We start from the raw sequence: 15111 nt of genomic DNA, 5'->3' as shown, positions 1-15111 counted from the left end.
ATACCAGATGACCACTCCACCATGGAGGGGATGTAGGTTTATAAGACTGCACAGATGCCAAATCTTGTGAATTTTAGAGACCTGCTGAGCTCTGGACACGATGCCAGTGGCTGCACCTCAAGGTGCTGTCCCAGTGCTACTCAGCTTCCTTCCTTACAGGGCACTGAATGCAGCTCAGCAGCCAAAGGGAGATGCCTGAAGGACAACTGGGCAGTGTGACACTAGGTTTTCCTTACCCCACCTTCTCCTGGACACAGCAGAAGTCAGCCAAGCATGGAGCTCTGTGTGGCAAGCCCAGCGCCTGGCAGCCAGTCCCCCTCCTGTTTGGGACTCTCAGGAGTGGGCCAGGGCTAATTGTTACAGGGTCTCTGTGATCCACACAACCACAGACACTGTGGTCCTGCAGTGCAGCAGAGCTTGAGAGCATATGGGACAAAAAGCCCCTGGAAAAATCTCAGGATAAAGCACAGTCGATGTCGTCATTACCCCGTCACAGCTTCTTAGCTGCTCTGGGGGCAAAAATTGAAACAAAGGTATTAAATGTGCTAAACCACATCTTTCCATCTCTTTGCATCCAATCTAAACCAACCCAACACTTGGAGCCCTCGTATCCAATTTCCCCTCCACACCCCTCTTCCCTTTGGTGTGGTTGGGCTTTCCCCTCCCACCAGGCCAGCCCTGGAACACTCAGGCAGCTCCCTCCACCCAGTGAGGGTCCTGCCCAAAAGCCATCCTGTGGCGTGAGCTCACTGTGACCTTTCAGTAGAGCACAGCCCTGTGTCCCTCCCCTGTTTGGAGAGGCTGGTGGGGCCTCATCTGCAGCCCGGGTGCTTCACTCTTAACCAATTAATCTCTCTTCCCACGAGGCAAAGGCTGGGCTCCCTGCTGGCTTCAGGCAAGTGGTTCACCCTGGTGGATGGGTGGCAGGGCAGGAGAGGGTTAAGAATATCATGGAGCAGTGGGGGCATAGGAGAGCTTAATCTGGAAGCAGTTTAAGTAACCTAAGGAGAATCTGATACAGACCAAAGACACACAAGTACAGATGCATTTAATAGAAGCCTCTCTCTGCTCAAGATCTACAGCTGAGACTCCTGCAGCAAAATGTGCTGTTTGGAACATCCTGTGCTCCAACCACCATGGCTATGGGAGGAATCGGAGCCAGTATTATGTGCTGGTGCTCTGAAGGACTGAATGTTCACTTCAGACACACGTTTGGGGGATTGTATATTTATGCACAGATTTTGGGATGCAGCACATCCCACTGCGAACTTGGACAGCAGCTTGCTCTTCCATCTAAGAATTCCTCTCTTAAGAAATCCCAGTGTTGTGTAAATAAGGGCACAGCCCGAGCTGTTCCAGCAGCAGCTGAGCCAGGTTAAGACATTTTCACCTCCAGCCTGCCCACAGCTGTGTATCCACTGCCCCCCATTAGGGGTTACCACCCTTTTCCATGAGCCTCATAACCACATCTGCAGACACTCCCAAATCTGGCTCTGTCAGAGTGATCCAGCTTAGCTTAAGTATTTTTTAGTAGGTTTATTGTGTGGGCTTTTTTTTTTTTGCCTTTTTTTTTTTTTTTTGAGCTAGCTCATCTTGAGATTGATATTTTCTTGACTCAGTTCAGCTGCAACTGGAACAGCATCTCTGACCACACTCCAATAAAATGCTTGTAAAATTGCATCTGTCAGTTTCTTCAGTCAAAGCCTGTAAGAGTATTCTAAAGATAATACATTTAATATTAATCCCCTAAATATTCTTTTGTCTGCTATTTCAGTGTTTCCTAGGTATTACTGGAGATTTAAATACCTCACGCTGGACTGATCACTTTTGCATGCAGCAGTCGTTATTCTCCAGCACCTTATTTAAGGAGATCGAAGATTATCAACATTCTGAAGAAACCATCACAAAAAAAGCAAACCCAAAATCTCCAGTGCCTCCCTCTTCCAGAGAATTTATGTTTTTCCTTAGGTGCAAGTATCCAGTAAGTCACAGGGGAATCTATTATTACTCTATTTCTTTTTCAGTTCTTGGCATATGGGACTGAGGAGAGCTGTGCAGCCAGGGCCTCTCCTGGCTGTGCCAGGAGGCAGGAAAGGTAGTTTGGGGAGACACAAATATTTGCTTCGCTGACCTCTGTGTTTGGCTCCTAAGTAGGTTTGATTTGTATTCTGGGCCGTGCTTGTGCTCTCAGGGAACACACATAACTCAGGCCAATTGTATGAGATGGGAGTACAAAGAGGAGCCCAGCTCAGGCTCTGACATTTAACAAGCCAAGAGGTTTGAAAATGGAGCCAAGTCCATTGGCTGGCTTGGCTGTACGAACCAAAACACAAGCCTTGCCACTGGAATTGATTATAGACACATGAAAAGAAAATACATAAAATGATACATAAGGTTCTTGTAACCTCCAGGAGCTGATGCCAGAATACTCTTGTTGGCTTGGTCCTGCCCTGGCTCGACACCACAAGTGAGTGCAGAGCTCAGCCGAGGCCGTGCTCAAGTTTTCATCAGATTAACTCTTCAGCCCGGGTCAAAGCAGCCCTTCTCGCCTGCTCCCAGATCTGAGCCTTCCTCCAGCCCCCGGGGAAAGGAGCTGAGTGTGTGAGTGCAGGATTTACAGCCCTTCAGCTGGTGCAAAAGGTGCTATAGCTGCCCACAGGAGGAAAGGAAATTGAATTAAAGGAGATTAGGAATCTATACAACAGAGTAGCCAGAAGGCTCTTTATGCTGAATGTAAAATACTCTGTGAGCCAGCCCTACATAAAGTGTATTCTTCCTCTGCTGCAGATCCCAGTTATCCCTCAACACAAACTGGGGGGCTTTGGCTGGCATTTCTTAGCTTAATTACAGCTCATAATTTAGTTAGCAAGCTTAACCTGTAGACCACTCCGCTGATTTAAACAACAAAACCCAGCAGGCACTAAAATGGTATGTTTCTTGGAAGAGTGTGAGTTATTAACATTATTCTTTCAAATGCAAAGATTTGTGCCTTTCTGTAGAGTCTCACCATTCTCCAGAAAGACAGTTTTTTCTCAGTTTGAAGTATTTGATATGATAGCTTGAGATGATTAATGTGACACTTTCAGGAAGGGCTCGAAAGCAGATATTATAATTTTACTGCAATACCAGTGAGACTCAACATTTCCCTGGAAATGGGCAGAACGAAGATGATGTTAAGCATTTTCCAGTAACCCTTGTGCAAGGTGTTCGGATCTTTCTGAACTGACCACTGAAGGGATTGTCTGAAAAATTATTTAAGCCTTTATCCAAATACCTGGAAATCTGAGTTACCACAAATAATTTGCTTGTGGACAAGCACCTTTCCCTTCTGAAACACCAAACCCAAGGGCTTGAAGCAAATAAAATATTCCTGGAAAAGGGCAATGAGATGATCTTTAAGGTCCCTTCCAAGCAAATCATGCTGTGATTCTATGAATACTGGAGTCCAATATTCAGGAATACCATATCTTCTAAGGAATGAGTAATTTACTATTATTGCAGTTACTCCTACAGCAATTTCCCTTCAGATTTCAGAAACTCCTGTGTTCTGCTAACAGAAGGCAGGAGTTCAATAGTGCACTCAAACTCTCCCAATTTAACTTGAGGTTTAGTCTTTTCTAATTCAAAGACATTTCATTTGAAAGTGTTTTTGCTTTATAATAAACAGATAATAAACAGATTCTTGGTTTCCTACAATAAAAAGAGAAAAAGACTGTAAACCTCAAACTTTTAAAAGGGCACGTGGGACTATTCTCTAATTTTACTCTTTGGCTGTGGAATCTATACTCATTAAGAGTGAAAAGTTGAGCTCTGATTACTATTTGTGCTTTAAAAGCTTGCATTTCTACCCCAAGTGAAAGGCAAAATGGGCTGATGTGCTTTCACTTTTTGGTTTTAGACTTTTTATTTTTGCTTCCTGTTGCAATATGGCACCAAAATGCAAAGTTTGGATTTCTTAGAGTGCACAGAAACAAACAACTAATGTAACACACTTTAAAAAAATCTTTCTAAGAGAAAATATATGTATTTAAAGATCTAATATATTGAAAACATTTTACAGACTGAATTTTAGCTACTAAGTGATAGAAAGGGTCATGAAATGGCCCAACTCTTTCCTTGCTATGAATCATCCTGATGTGCTGATGATCCAAATATGTAATTCTTCCCTGTTTTGCTATATTTTTCTAAAGAAGCGTAGTAGATAAATACTAAAAATAATATAATTGAGTTGCAGACATAAATGGAGATTGGATTCCTGACAGCTAGCAGGAGACAATAATCTAACCTGATGGGAGAGGGCAAGGAACAAGAAAATGTTTCCATCTCCTCATTTTACTATTGGAAATGGAAATATGACATCGCATCAAGGTCATATTTTGGAAGATGCTGAGCTTCTGTACATTCCGTTGTTGTACTATAGTAACAAGCTTTCTGAAAGCCTGGAAAATGGGATTTTATTTGAGGCTAGGGAAGGGGTGGCAGAGCCAGGACCCACATCCCAGGCTGATCCTGCTGTGGATGTGCAGCATCTCCCTGATGCAGCTGTGGCCCTGCCCAGGCCAGGCACACCCTGCTCCCCACGGGCTTTGCCAAATCCTAAATGTCGAGCTGGCTGCTCTCAGCAGAGCCCAACCAAGCCTTGTGCAAATCAACAGCACATGGAGGGGTTTTCCCCACGTTCCCCGTGGCTTTCCTTCAGTTTGGCTGGAGAGTTCAGAACATCCTGCACTTTAAAGGGTGTTTGGGAACCCTGCTTTCTCCTACAGCTTGGGAAAAACCCCTTAATTATTATTTCATTAAAACTGTTATTTCAAAACTTGTTTTCATTCCTAAAGCAGAGCCATAATGACCCAGCCAACATTCTCAATGCAAACATACTTAAAACAAAATGGTTTTTAGAACAAACCATTAATTTCAAGACTTCCTGGTAATATATATTGCTGTTAAAGCAAATATTTTTCCATAGGTTTTGAGTCTGTGTTATCAGGGTTGCAATAAATTCTGCTATTCCCACATAAAGTCATTAAAAATAGAAAGGAATTATGTGTCAACTAGATTATTTCCGTTGGATCAAATGAATTAATCTCATCCTTATTTTCCAACCTTAATTCTAAACATTTCTTGAAGGAACTGAAAAATATGTAAATAGGAACAATCACTTGAAATAAAAATATGCAGGGCACGTTCTAAAAATATTGACATGAAGTGATTGACATTATCAGAGGATCTCTTTGCCTCGAGAGCTCTCGATAAAATTAAATTGTTTCTGACAAGTTCCTGAAGAAATGTTTCATTCAAATGAAACCATATTTTCAAAGAAAAACATTTTGGAGACAAATTTTGTTTCCCCCCTTTAGTGCAGAGTCCCTCACAACTCAGGAATAGAGGGGAACTGTTTGCCCTGATGGGACTTTCAGTCTGAATTTGCCTATTTTTAGTGCCCTGTGTCAGAACTCAGCGGCAACCTGGGGATTTTGCTTGCTTTTTTTGTTTGTTTTTTCTCACTATGAGTAATTTGTGCTGTAGACTGATGCTGCTGCTGTTTGTAAACAGTGGGTTATGAGCTGTTCCTAAAAGCTAGAACGGGTTTTACCAGAAGGGAGCTCGGCCTTTCCTTTAGTTTTTCTTTCTCCTGTTCCCTGTGTGTCCAGCGACACACTCAATTCCACGTTATTCTTGTAAATGCAAGAGCAGAATAAATGTGGGAACCACAACACTTTCAGCTGCCCCACCTCATTCTCACCCCAGAGGTTTCTAAACTGCTCCTCACAGCCAACTTCTGCAGATATGCACGAGCAGCAAACCACGGCTGCCTCCGAGGCATGTCTTGTCTCCAGACTCATTTGCAGCATTTTTCTTGGGACAAGTCCCATGGGATGGATTTGGAGGCTGTTATTTATTTTTGCAACATGGCTGTACTGAAATGGGGAAAATTCAAAATAGGGCATGAGCAATAGAAACAGAAATGAAAAGACCAATGAGTTTCACACACAAACACTTTTTGGGTTGGGGTGTCCAACCCTCTCAGCCTGAGGGTCAGGGGTAGTTTTGGGAGCCGTTGTGGGTCCTGTGGATTAGGTTGTCCATGTGAATATAACATCTGGCTGAATGTAGCTGGATTTCAATTTACAGACTTTTTAAGCTCTACTTTAAATATTCCCCCTCTTCTCCAAGACAAAATGTTGGTAAAATGATGGGAGAGACCTTGTAATACTTCCAGAAGATCAGCTGTGTTGCGTGTTGAGGCTCTCTTGTGCTGTTTCAGCAGTTCAAACTAGAAACTGGAAGCAAAAAGGCATCTTGCTGGAAGAACCCAGAATCAAGAAGTGTGGAGCCAGGTTGCAAAACCAGGAAAACAATCAGAGGGAAGTAGGTGACCGAAAAGGAGGAAGAAAATGTTTCTAAATGATGCCTGTATTTGTCTAGCTGGGCAGCAGAGTTACCAACTGACCAATGCAATAAAGGGAAATCTGCATTTTAACCCCGTTTCTTATGGCAATGTATGGAAACATTTCCTGCTGGAGTCATTGCTCACTTCTTCTTTCCCCAAAGGTATCCATAAGAATGCTGTGGATTTCAGCTGGTGAATTTTTCGCAAATAAAGGAGAGAGCTGAAGACATGCAACATTATTTTATAACAGTTTCTCAATAACAAGGTTTTTGATCTTCCTAACATTATCCAGAAATAAAACAGATATTTTCTGCTCAGCTGAACCCAGCTGGCTGTGTGGAAAACATTTCAAAATCTGCCACAAATCTTTGGGTTTTTTTCCTGATGTCTGTTAATTTAGTTAAAACAAATCAATTAAATGTCCTAATTACAACTGAAATATATAATTACATTGTGCACTCAGTTCAGTGCATGCTAATGAAGCAATCACCACCTTCTTATTAGTCACTCTGGAAAACTAAACCCAAGTGGGAGCTGAGAAATGTTTCTCTGTCTCTTCATATGAGGCACTTGGTCCATTCTTTGCTTGTTTCTAAATTTGAAACATGGGCAAAACAGGCAGAAAAAGATACAGAATCACTATATTCTTTTTCTTTCCTTATAGCAAAAATTCAAGAGGAATTATCACTCCCTAATGTGGAACAGCTCAGAAATTAGAGCCTATTTTTAACACATATGTTAATATCATGTCAAAAAGTTTCAGCAAATGAGTATAAATTTTAAAAGACAGTACACAGCTCTTTAAAAATTACTTTTCCATAATGCCTAACTCTGAATAAGCTTCTGAACAGGTAGGGCTTGATGTTAAAATGTTGGGAACACAATCTGCTGCTGAGTATTGACATCTGTTGGAGGTGGGAGTGCTCAAACTGCTGATCCCTGTCAATGCTGTTTCCTATCAAGAACAAGCAGCTCTGAACTCTTTATACCTTGGGTACATCCTCTGTTTTCCTTCATCCCAAATCTAATTCAGATAAGAAGTATTTTGGTGAATGTGCTTTGCCTGCCTAAACAGAAATATTAGAGCAGCTACTTAAATGGTAATTGATAAATGCAGAAAATTATGACCATTCAAACTGCAAATCAGTTAGCAAAATTCAATGAAGGCTTAAACATTTCATTGCATTAATGATATAAATGCATAAATTTACAGAGTGCAACATCCAGCCACTTGGCAGCCTTCCACTGTATTTACTTAAAGGTGATAATGCATTTAAAAAGCACTTGAAGCAGAATATGTATTAAGCACTACTAAACTTGCAGAGATTTATTAGCACAAGCTTTTAGACTGTCTCTGCCCTGAAGCAAACTCATTTTTATTTCTGAAAATTAAAAAAATAGAGCAATACATCATTTTAAGAAACATCAGCGAGGCTGGTATGGGAGTTATCTTAAAATCCAGTATTTCTTCATGACAAGTGCAGGTCTGTAGCCTTTAGCTCATATGGGACTGACTGATAAGGCTGCCCCAGAAATGTTGATAATATCCACAGGATGTTCATTTACACATTAGTGAAAGAATGGAAGTTTGGAAAATTCTCTAGGATCTCCAGAGATTAATGATCTGGCACTTCCAGCACCTTAGAGTGCTCTGATTTTTCAGGCAGCACTGAAATCCTGTCCTGTCCAGAAGAAAATCAGGTACTGCCAATTCTTTGGAGAACTTCAGGTGATGAACACTATTAATTCTCACAGCAGATGTGAGCAAAGAGAGCAGGAAAATATTTGCAGGTATTTAAAGGTATTTGCAAAAGTGTTCTATGAGCATTTTTAGGGTAGAGTGGATGCAAAAGGAAATATCCTAAATATTAAATACAGATCTCAGGATAAACCAGCTTGATATGTGCCTGCACCACTCTCTTCAGTGAGCAGAGATCCACAGAGCTTGTAAAGTAAGTGGGAAGCAGGGCTTGGGACTTCTCTTTGAGTTGGAATAAGACAACGTGATTGAGGTGGTTGGTCAAACAAATCTGGGCATTGTGTGTGTTGTGTGTCATGGATGGATCCCATCGCTTCATTTCAGCAAACACTATTTGTGGCTGAAGAATCAAATCAGAGTAACTCACCCACTATGAAGAGTTCACCTGCTCCATTCCCACGTGTCAAGGCTCCCAAATGCACCTGGACCTTAAACACAAAGGGCAGCACCTTCACTTCCATGTGGAGAACATGGAGGACATGGATGAAGGGTGGCATTTCTTGTCACCCAGCAGTAGCACATATCCCAAAAACTGTGTCAGGGCTCTTCTCTGAAGTCTACCACACCATCCTAATTAGCGCTTTTAGGAAGAAACAACATAAATTAGTGAAGATTTGCAGCAGGAACCTTCCCACTTCCCACCAAGGTCAGAGGTGCTGGAGGCATCTTGAAGCCAGCACCACTCCTGCAGACTGCCATGGTAAAATTCTGACTGTCTCATGCCTGGTATCATCAAGAATATGGACTGCATGTGTAAATACAGCCTGTGTGATCTGCTCCACAGAGACACATCCTGCCCTTGGGTTTTTGAGTCTATACTGACAGGGCAGGCACCCTCCTCCTGGCTGGGGCATGTTCTGAATGGCTGAGTTGCAATGAGCAGATGACAGAAATTTCTTTCAATTTTAATGCTTTTCTGGCCAAAATCCTCTCTAGAATTTAACTCAGCAAGATCTTTAAATACAACTGAGAGCAGAATTTGGCTCAGGGAATGTTTCCCCATTTTATTCCCTACAGCTTTTCATTACCACCTTCTAAATATGTAACGAAACCAGGAGTGTTTTTACGGTGCTCTGTATGAGAGAGTTGCTAATAAGTAGCTCCATTAAAAATAGTAAACATAAATCATTTATTCATTTTATGCATTTCTAAGTCCACTTGAGAATATTTTTGGCTGAGCCAAGGCACAAGTAAGGGTGTTAATTGTTATCTTACTAGAGCAATCAGTTAATAAGGCAGTTAGGAAAGATGTTTGTTAGGAGGTTCTGGGGTGCCTGGAGGCTACTGAAGTCATTGTCTGGGAGAGAACACGACCGCTGGAGCTCGCAGGAGTCTGGTGGCACCAACCCAAAGCCCTCGAGGCCTCTGTCTGCAAATTAGCTGAGAGGAGAGAGCAGACACCAGGTCTGAGCAGGGAGCTGTAAACAAGAGGTAGGAACTCCTGGCGCAGGCTCTCGGAGCAGAGCAGTGTCGGGGGCCCCGCGAGGAGGCCAGAAGGGCTCAGTCAATGGGGTGGGGATGGGGAGGGAATTGGGTTCAGTTTCCTTCTCCCCCCAAACAGCAGCAACCTTTTCTGGGCTCTGCTGTCTCCTCAGGCCAAGGAACAGGGCTCTGCACCACTTATAAAGCTGAGCACCGCGGAGCAGCTCTGCTCTCCCTGCTGGCCTGTTCATCCCATGTGAGGACCCCAAATTTGCACTTTCAGTCTCCTCCAGGAGAGAAGAGCTCCTTTATTTACTGTCCTGGCCCACCAGAACTGGATGGACATCCAGCCCAGTGTGGTACTGACCAAACCCATCAACTGAGCATGGCCAGATGGCCTTTGCTCCCACTGTACTTCCAGAGAGGTTGATCCCACTAACCCCACTCTGGTATGTGGGGCATCAATCCAGAGCCAAGGACAGAGTGAGTTTTCAGATTAAATGCTAAAGGTTCAAGGAGAGCAGCACATTGGGGCATCCTGCTCTTCTTCTGTCTGATCTCTCCCTGTTCACTGCTCAGTAACTTCTGTTCTCCAGTCACCGCTGCGGCAGCAGGTGCCAGGAGCCAAACATCTCCATTAGTGACTTGCAGGAGGGAGGTTATCCCGGCCTCCCGAAACCGAAGGAAAACCACAGCTGTCTGCCCTCAGCCTAGGGTGTGTCAAGGAACCTGTCCACAAGGGAAATGTTTCTGGTTATGAATTATATGCTACAACATCCCAGTGACTCTTTTAGGGATGCACTCCGAGGTGCTCCAGGGGAAGCCTATTCTAGGAGCTAAATTCTGTCTGTGGGATGGAGGAAATATTAGAGGAATTGCCGGAGAAGGGAGGGGAAGAAGCCACTTTCTGATGTACTTCAAAGCCAAATAATCTGGCTCCTTCTGTCTGACATCTATGGGGGATGATCTTATGCAACTTCAAAACATTTAAACTGATTTGCAGCACAGAAATAATTCTAAAATGCTGCTCCTTTCACTTGTCCTCCCTAATCCAGTTAGCCCTCAAGATATGGCTGTAGGAGAGAGATCCCATTTCACTTGCACATGGGAGACCCTCTTTACTTGAGACAAAACAACAAGTCCAAGAACATATCCCAGATCTGTCCTACAGTTTGGGATAGTACCTAGGCAGAGGTCTGTTCCGTGTCAGTGAGGGAAATACTGTCATTCCCATTTTGCAGATGGGAAATTGAGAAAGAACGGGTTGAATAGCTAATCCAAGGACACAGGAAAATCCATAATCACACTGAAAAGTGACCCAAGATCTCCTGACTTCATCCAGTGGGATTGCTGTTGGGCAGATTCTTTTTTCTCTCAGGAGATTCAGTAAAGCTTCCAACAAATCTAGCATGAACAGCCCAGAGCTGACACTGTCCCTGGGAGCTCCCCCTCCAATGGGAGAATGTAGATGGAAAATATATATTAGATACATTTAATTCATTATTTAATAATCTATTCGGTTTTTCTGCTGGAATGGCTGGCTCAGGAGTACAACCTTGGCCAACCACTGCCCTGACAGAGCTCCAGCATCTCTCTGCCAGAGAAACCCCTCCTTCCCACAGACAGGGAGATATTTCAGAACCATCATTCTGTAGAGCTCAATTGACACTTCAGAAGACGACTTTGCTTTTAAAGAGATTAAGTTGATTCCTTCCCATAAATTCAGTAGCTACCCCAACTATGCCTCATTGAGAAAACTTATTCTGACAAGAGTCATGAATTATAACCAGGGTAAAATGTTTCATTAAAATACTGATAAGGGAACTTAGGAAGCAAGGGCTTTGTACGGGTAAAACCAATTTTGCTGCAAAAGCAAATCCGCAGCCATTTTTCAGGTCAGTAAGTTGAAGTCTGGGTGTTATAAATCCATCATCAATGTTTTCTTACAGCTATAGTAGCTGACACATCTGAATCCCTGGGAGCTAAAAGCATGCCAGGAGAAATGAGCACCATCAAAACACATCAGAAGGAGACGTACAGCAATGGCTGTAATGTACCTGACTGCTGACGGGACAATATTGGCTTCCCTTCCCCGAGAGTGCCCCTGAGTAACAGTTCATCATCAACCACTGCCTGTCCATGAAGGAATTGATTTAAAGGTATCAATTAAAAATTAGCCCCAGTATCACTAGAGGGATGGGTTTACGCATAATTAATGCAAAAAGCTTAATAGCATTCTTTTTGAGGTTGATTTGAGTACCCCTGATGATGGTGCATGTGCAGCATTCCCACTTCCAGGGGAGTGTAAATGACTGCTTCCTGCACTGATCCACTGAAGTAGTTGTAAAATCTTGATTATATCCATGTCAGATGGGGTTTGGTTCAGAATAGAACTGCCTAGAAAATTATTTCTCCCTCCCCCACAAAACATTACCAATTCATTAAAAAAATATGTTAATAATTAAGCAAACAATTGTGGATAAAATCATCTCCAAGATTTTGTTTTTCTGGTGAAAAATGCATGTGAAAAAAAAGCTTCTTCCTCACAGTGTTCAAAGGTCATGTTTATGTCTAGATTCAAGTAAACAACAAATTTGTCAGTAACATTTTGATCAAGAGCATTAGTTGCCCTAGGTGATAATTCAAGTTAATTTACAAGCAAAATGGGGTCATAACTTTAATCTGTGAAGGAAGAAAGTCCTAGGGATTACCGCTGTGCCATCATTCAGTGTCGGGCACTTCTGCAAAAATCCATGTCAGAGACAAGAGTTTCCAATGTGTCTTGTCAGCTGAAATACCCTAAAAAGGAGGTACCAAGGGTTTGAAACTGGGTTTGTCTCACACCCCCACAGTGCTGAGCGATTTTGTCCCTTTCTGCTCTGTCCCAGCACGCTGCCATCCACAGTGTGTGACTCAGGACGGGGAAGGGGAGAGCTTGGGGTCAGCTGTGGGGCACAGCAATGATCCATCAGGATAACTCCCTGCCCAAGCCAAAGAAACTCCCAAGACAAAGCACAGCAAAACTGGGGGTGAGGAGAATCACTCTGGAATGTGGTATTTCAGGTATCTCTTACCTCTGTCCTGAAGAACCCCCTCTCCTCATTTTTTCCAGAATTTTATGAGCTGGCATGTAAATAATGAAGTCAGAAGAAGTTGTCTCAGTGACTTCTGTAAAAAAGACTCAAATTCAGTATTCTTCTTTTTTTTTTATCTAATCTGGACAAAACTGTAGGAACTTGGTGCTTTGAAATCTAAATTTTGCAAATGCTTTTGGAAGCCTTTATATTTTAGAAGGCTATGTATAATATATTCTATTACGAGGACATTCCGCCACTCTCAATACATTCATATTTTAGGTATGCAACACTACCACAGTTTCAAAAATAAACATCTGAGGAAAACTCTGGGGTTTTAAAAATAAGACATTTGTGGCTTAATGTTGTTTGAAGAAATCTGGAATGGTATTAATCATTTCAGTTACTCATTGATTTTAATACAAATGTACTGAGAGATGAATACGCATCTCCTGGTCATGTTAACCTGCCTTCACCAAAAAATAGTATTTCATGTAATACAACAAAATGCTACAAAAATGAATCATTACCTTCTAAATCTAAGCTAAGACCTTTAAAAATTGAAATTATGGGTGATTTTTAAAAGTAATTTTTCCATATTTTTGCAATAATTTTGTCTCTACTTTTAATGCTTGATTTATCTACGCATTCAGAAATCTTTTTCTACAACCGTTCAAAATAATACTGAAAAGTCAGTGCCTGGTTACTGAGTACTTCATGACCTGGGAGCTCAAAGGTCTGTGCAATGTCAGGGACTCTCACAGCATGAAGTAGGAGGGTGAATTTGCAGTACTTTTGCTCAGTACCCTGGAACTAAATTCCTCTCAGAGACAGAGGATGAGGTGTGGGGCTGAGTTCCTCACTTCCACCTGGATCAGGAGCACCAGGAGGGATACAAAGGCATCCCCATGCTTTCAATATCCCCCTTGGTTGCTGCATCAGTTTGAAGAGCTGTTTTTAGGAGGAATAGGAAGCACCAATCTGCTTTGCAGCCACAGCTCCTAATTGTCATGTTCCACCCAATGCCATTATTTGGAGATCGCCTTGTGCAATTCTCTATTTATTACTGGTTTGGTTTTCCTTTTATTGCAAGAATGGAGCTGACAGCTAAACACGTGTACCTACATTATGAAATCTTGCTTAACAAGGAAGAGCTAATTAAGCTGTTACACTGTTGGCCCATGCTCTGAACGATGCCAGCAACGCCCCACGACTTCACTGCCCTGGGAGGGACAGGGATGTGACGCAGCACTCGGGGGCTCGGGAATGGGAACATGCCAACAGAGACAAGTACCTTTCCAGCCATGCATTGCAAGAGTCTTCTTGGCATGGCCAGAAGAGAGGAGCCACCACCTCCTCTCTTCCCAAAATCAGTGTGCACACGATAGGGAGCACAGGAACTTCTCCCACAGCTTTTTAAACAAAGCGACCCTGAGGGTACAGCGACAGAAATTCTGTGTGAAACTGCTTAAAGCCAGCTGCTCACAGGGAAACCTTCCTTTGGAATTCTAGGCCTCAAAGTTTATGGCTTGATAGCCCAAGTCAATCTCCTCCATACCCTGGCTGGGATGACCACTGTCAGCAGCACTGAGCAGTGCCTTTTGCACGTTGCCAGCACTTCCCAGGAAAGTGTCTCAGCTGAAGGACTCAGAACGCACCACATTATTCCAAGAGGATTACATTATTCCTGATGTAGTAGGAATAAAAAACATTCTGTATTGTAAAACAAACACAGTGTAGCCTTTTTGCACAACAAAAGCCTCCAGCCACAACACCAGCAAGAATTAAAACCACACTTCCAAGATGTCCAGCTACAGTATGTATTTTACCATTATTCTGCAGACATATGTTCTGTGTGACTTGGTTCATTTATTTCCTTTTTGTTTTCAAAAGCTAACACATGGCCCTGAACAAAAATTACACTTAATTTTTTATTTGTTCAACTCAGTTAAAATCACAGCACTTGCTTTGTAGAGTTTTACATAACAATGTGTTGCTTTGTATGCCTTTTATGTAATTTAATTTCATTAAACTAGCCTGAAATAATTTAGACAGTCTACAGAGAGTTTGTGTATTCAATGTTAGGGACTTGCATTTTACGCATTTATTCATGTCAGACTTAAAATTCGATTTGAGTGTGGGAGTTAGCAGCTTCCCTGTCCCTACATAGAGATAAATCCACAACAGGTGACAGGATTAATTCTTCCATTCTATCCGGGACTACAATGGAGGGCTGCTAAACTCTGGTGCTCTTCTATTCAAATGGAGGACCACTGGAAAAAAACAAAAAAGATGATTCAGGAAAACCATTTTACAAGTTTAAAGAGCTGGGAACTGTCTTGTGGAAGGCTGGGATTGCCTAATAATGATGGTTGCCCGATGGACAGACTGGATGAAGGAGATAGTTGACAAATGAGATGATGACAGTCCCTCACTGAGCTGTCTGGAAAAAGAACAAAATGTCA

General features: G+C 42.5%; 1 protein-coding gene across 7 annotated transcripts in view; it reads right to left on the bottom strand.

Moving 5' to 3' along the window:
* The window catches only part of FGGY (FGGY carbohydrate kinase domain containing), a 257963-nt gene that overhangs the window by 172546 nt on the left and 70306 nt on the right, over nt 1–15111 (bottom strand). For 4 of the 7 annotated variants that reach the window (XM_017733514.1, XM_017733509.1, XM_017733511.1 and 1 more), the window contains 2 exons: nt 12647–12740; nt 8518–8730 (listed from right to left, as the gene is read on the bottom strand). The exons of the other annotated variants lie outside the window; for them this stretch is intronic. The gene's annotated coding sequence lies outside the window, so the exon portion shown is untranslated. The remainder of the gene's footprint in view (nt 1–8517; nt 8731–12646; nt 12741–15111) is intronic. 7 annotated transcript variants of the gene reach the window in all.

This window comes from Corvus brachyrhynchos, unplaced genomic scaffold, assembly GCF_000691975.1.
Source record: "Corvus brachyrhynchos isolate BGI_N302 unplaced genomic scaffold, ASM69197v1 scaffold34, whole genome shotgun sequence".
In the NCBI taxonomy this organism is placed as follows: domain Eukaryota; kingdom Metazoa; phylum Chordata; class Aves; order Passeriformes; family Corvidae; genus Corvus; species Corvus brachyrhynchos.
This window is presented reverse-complemented; position numbering and strand designations above follow the sequence as displayed.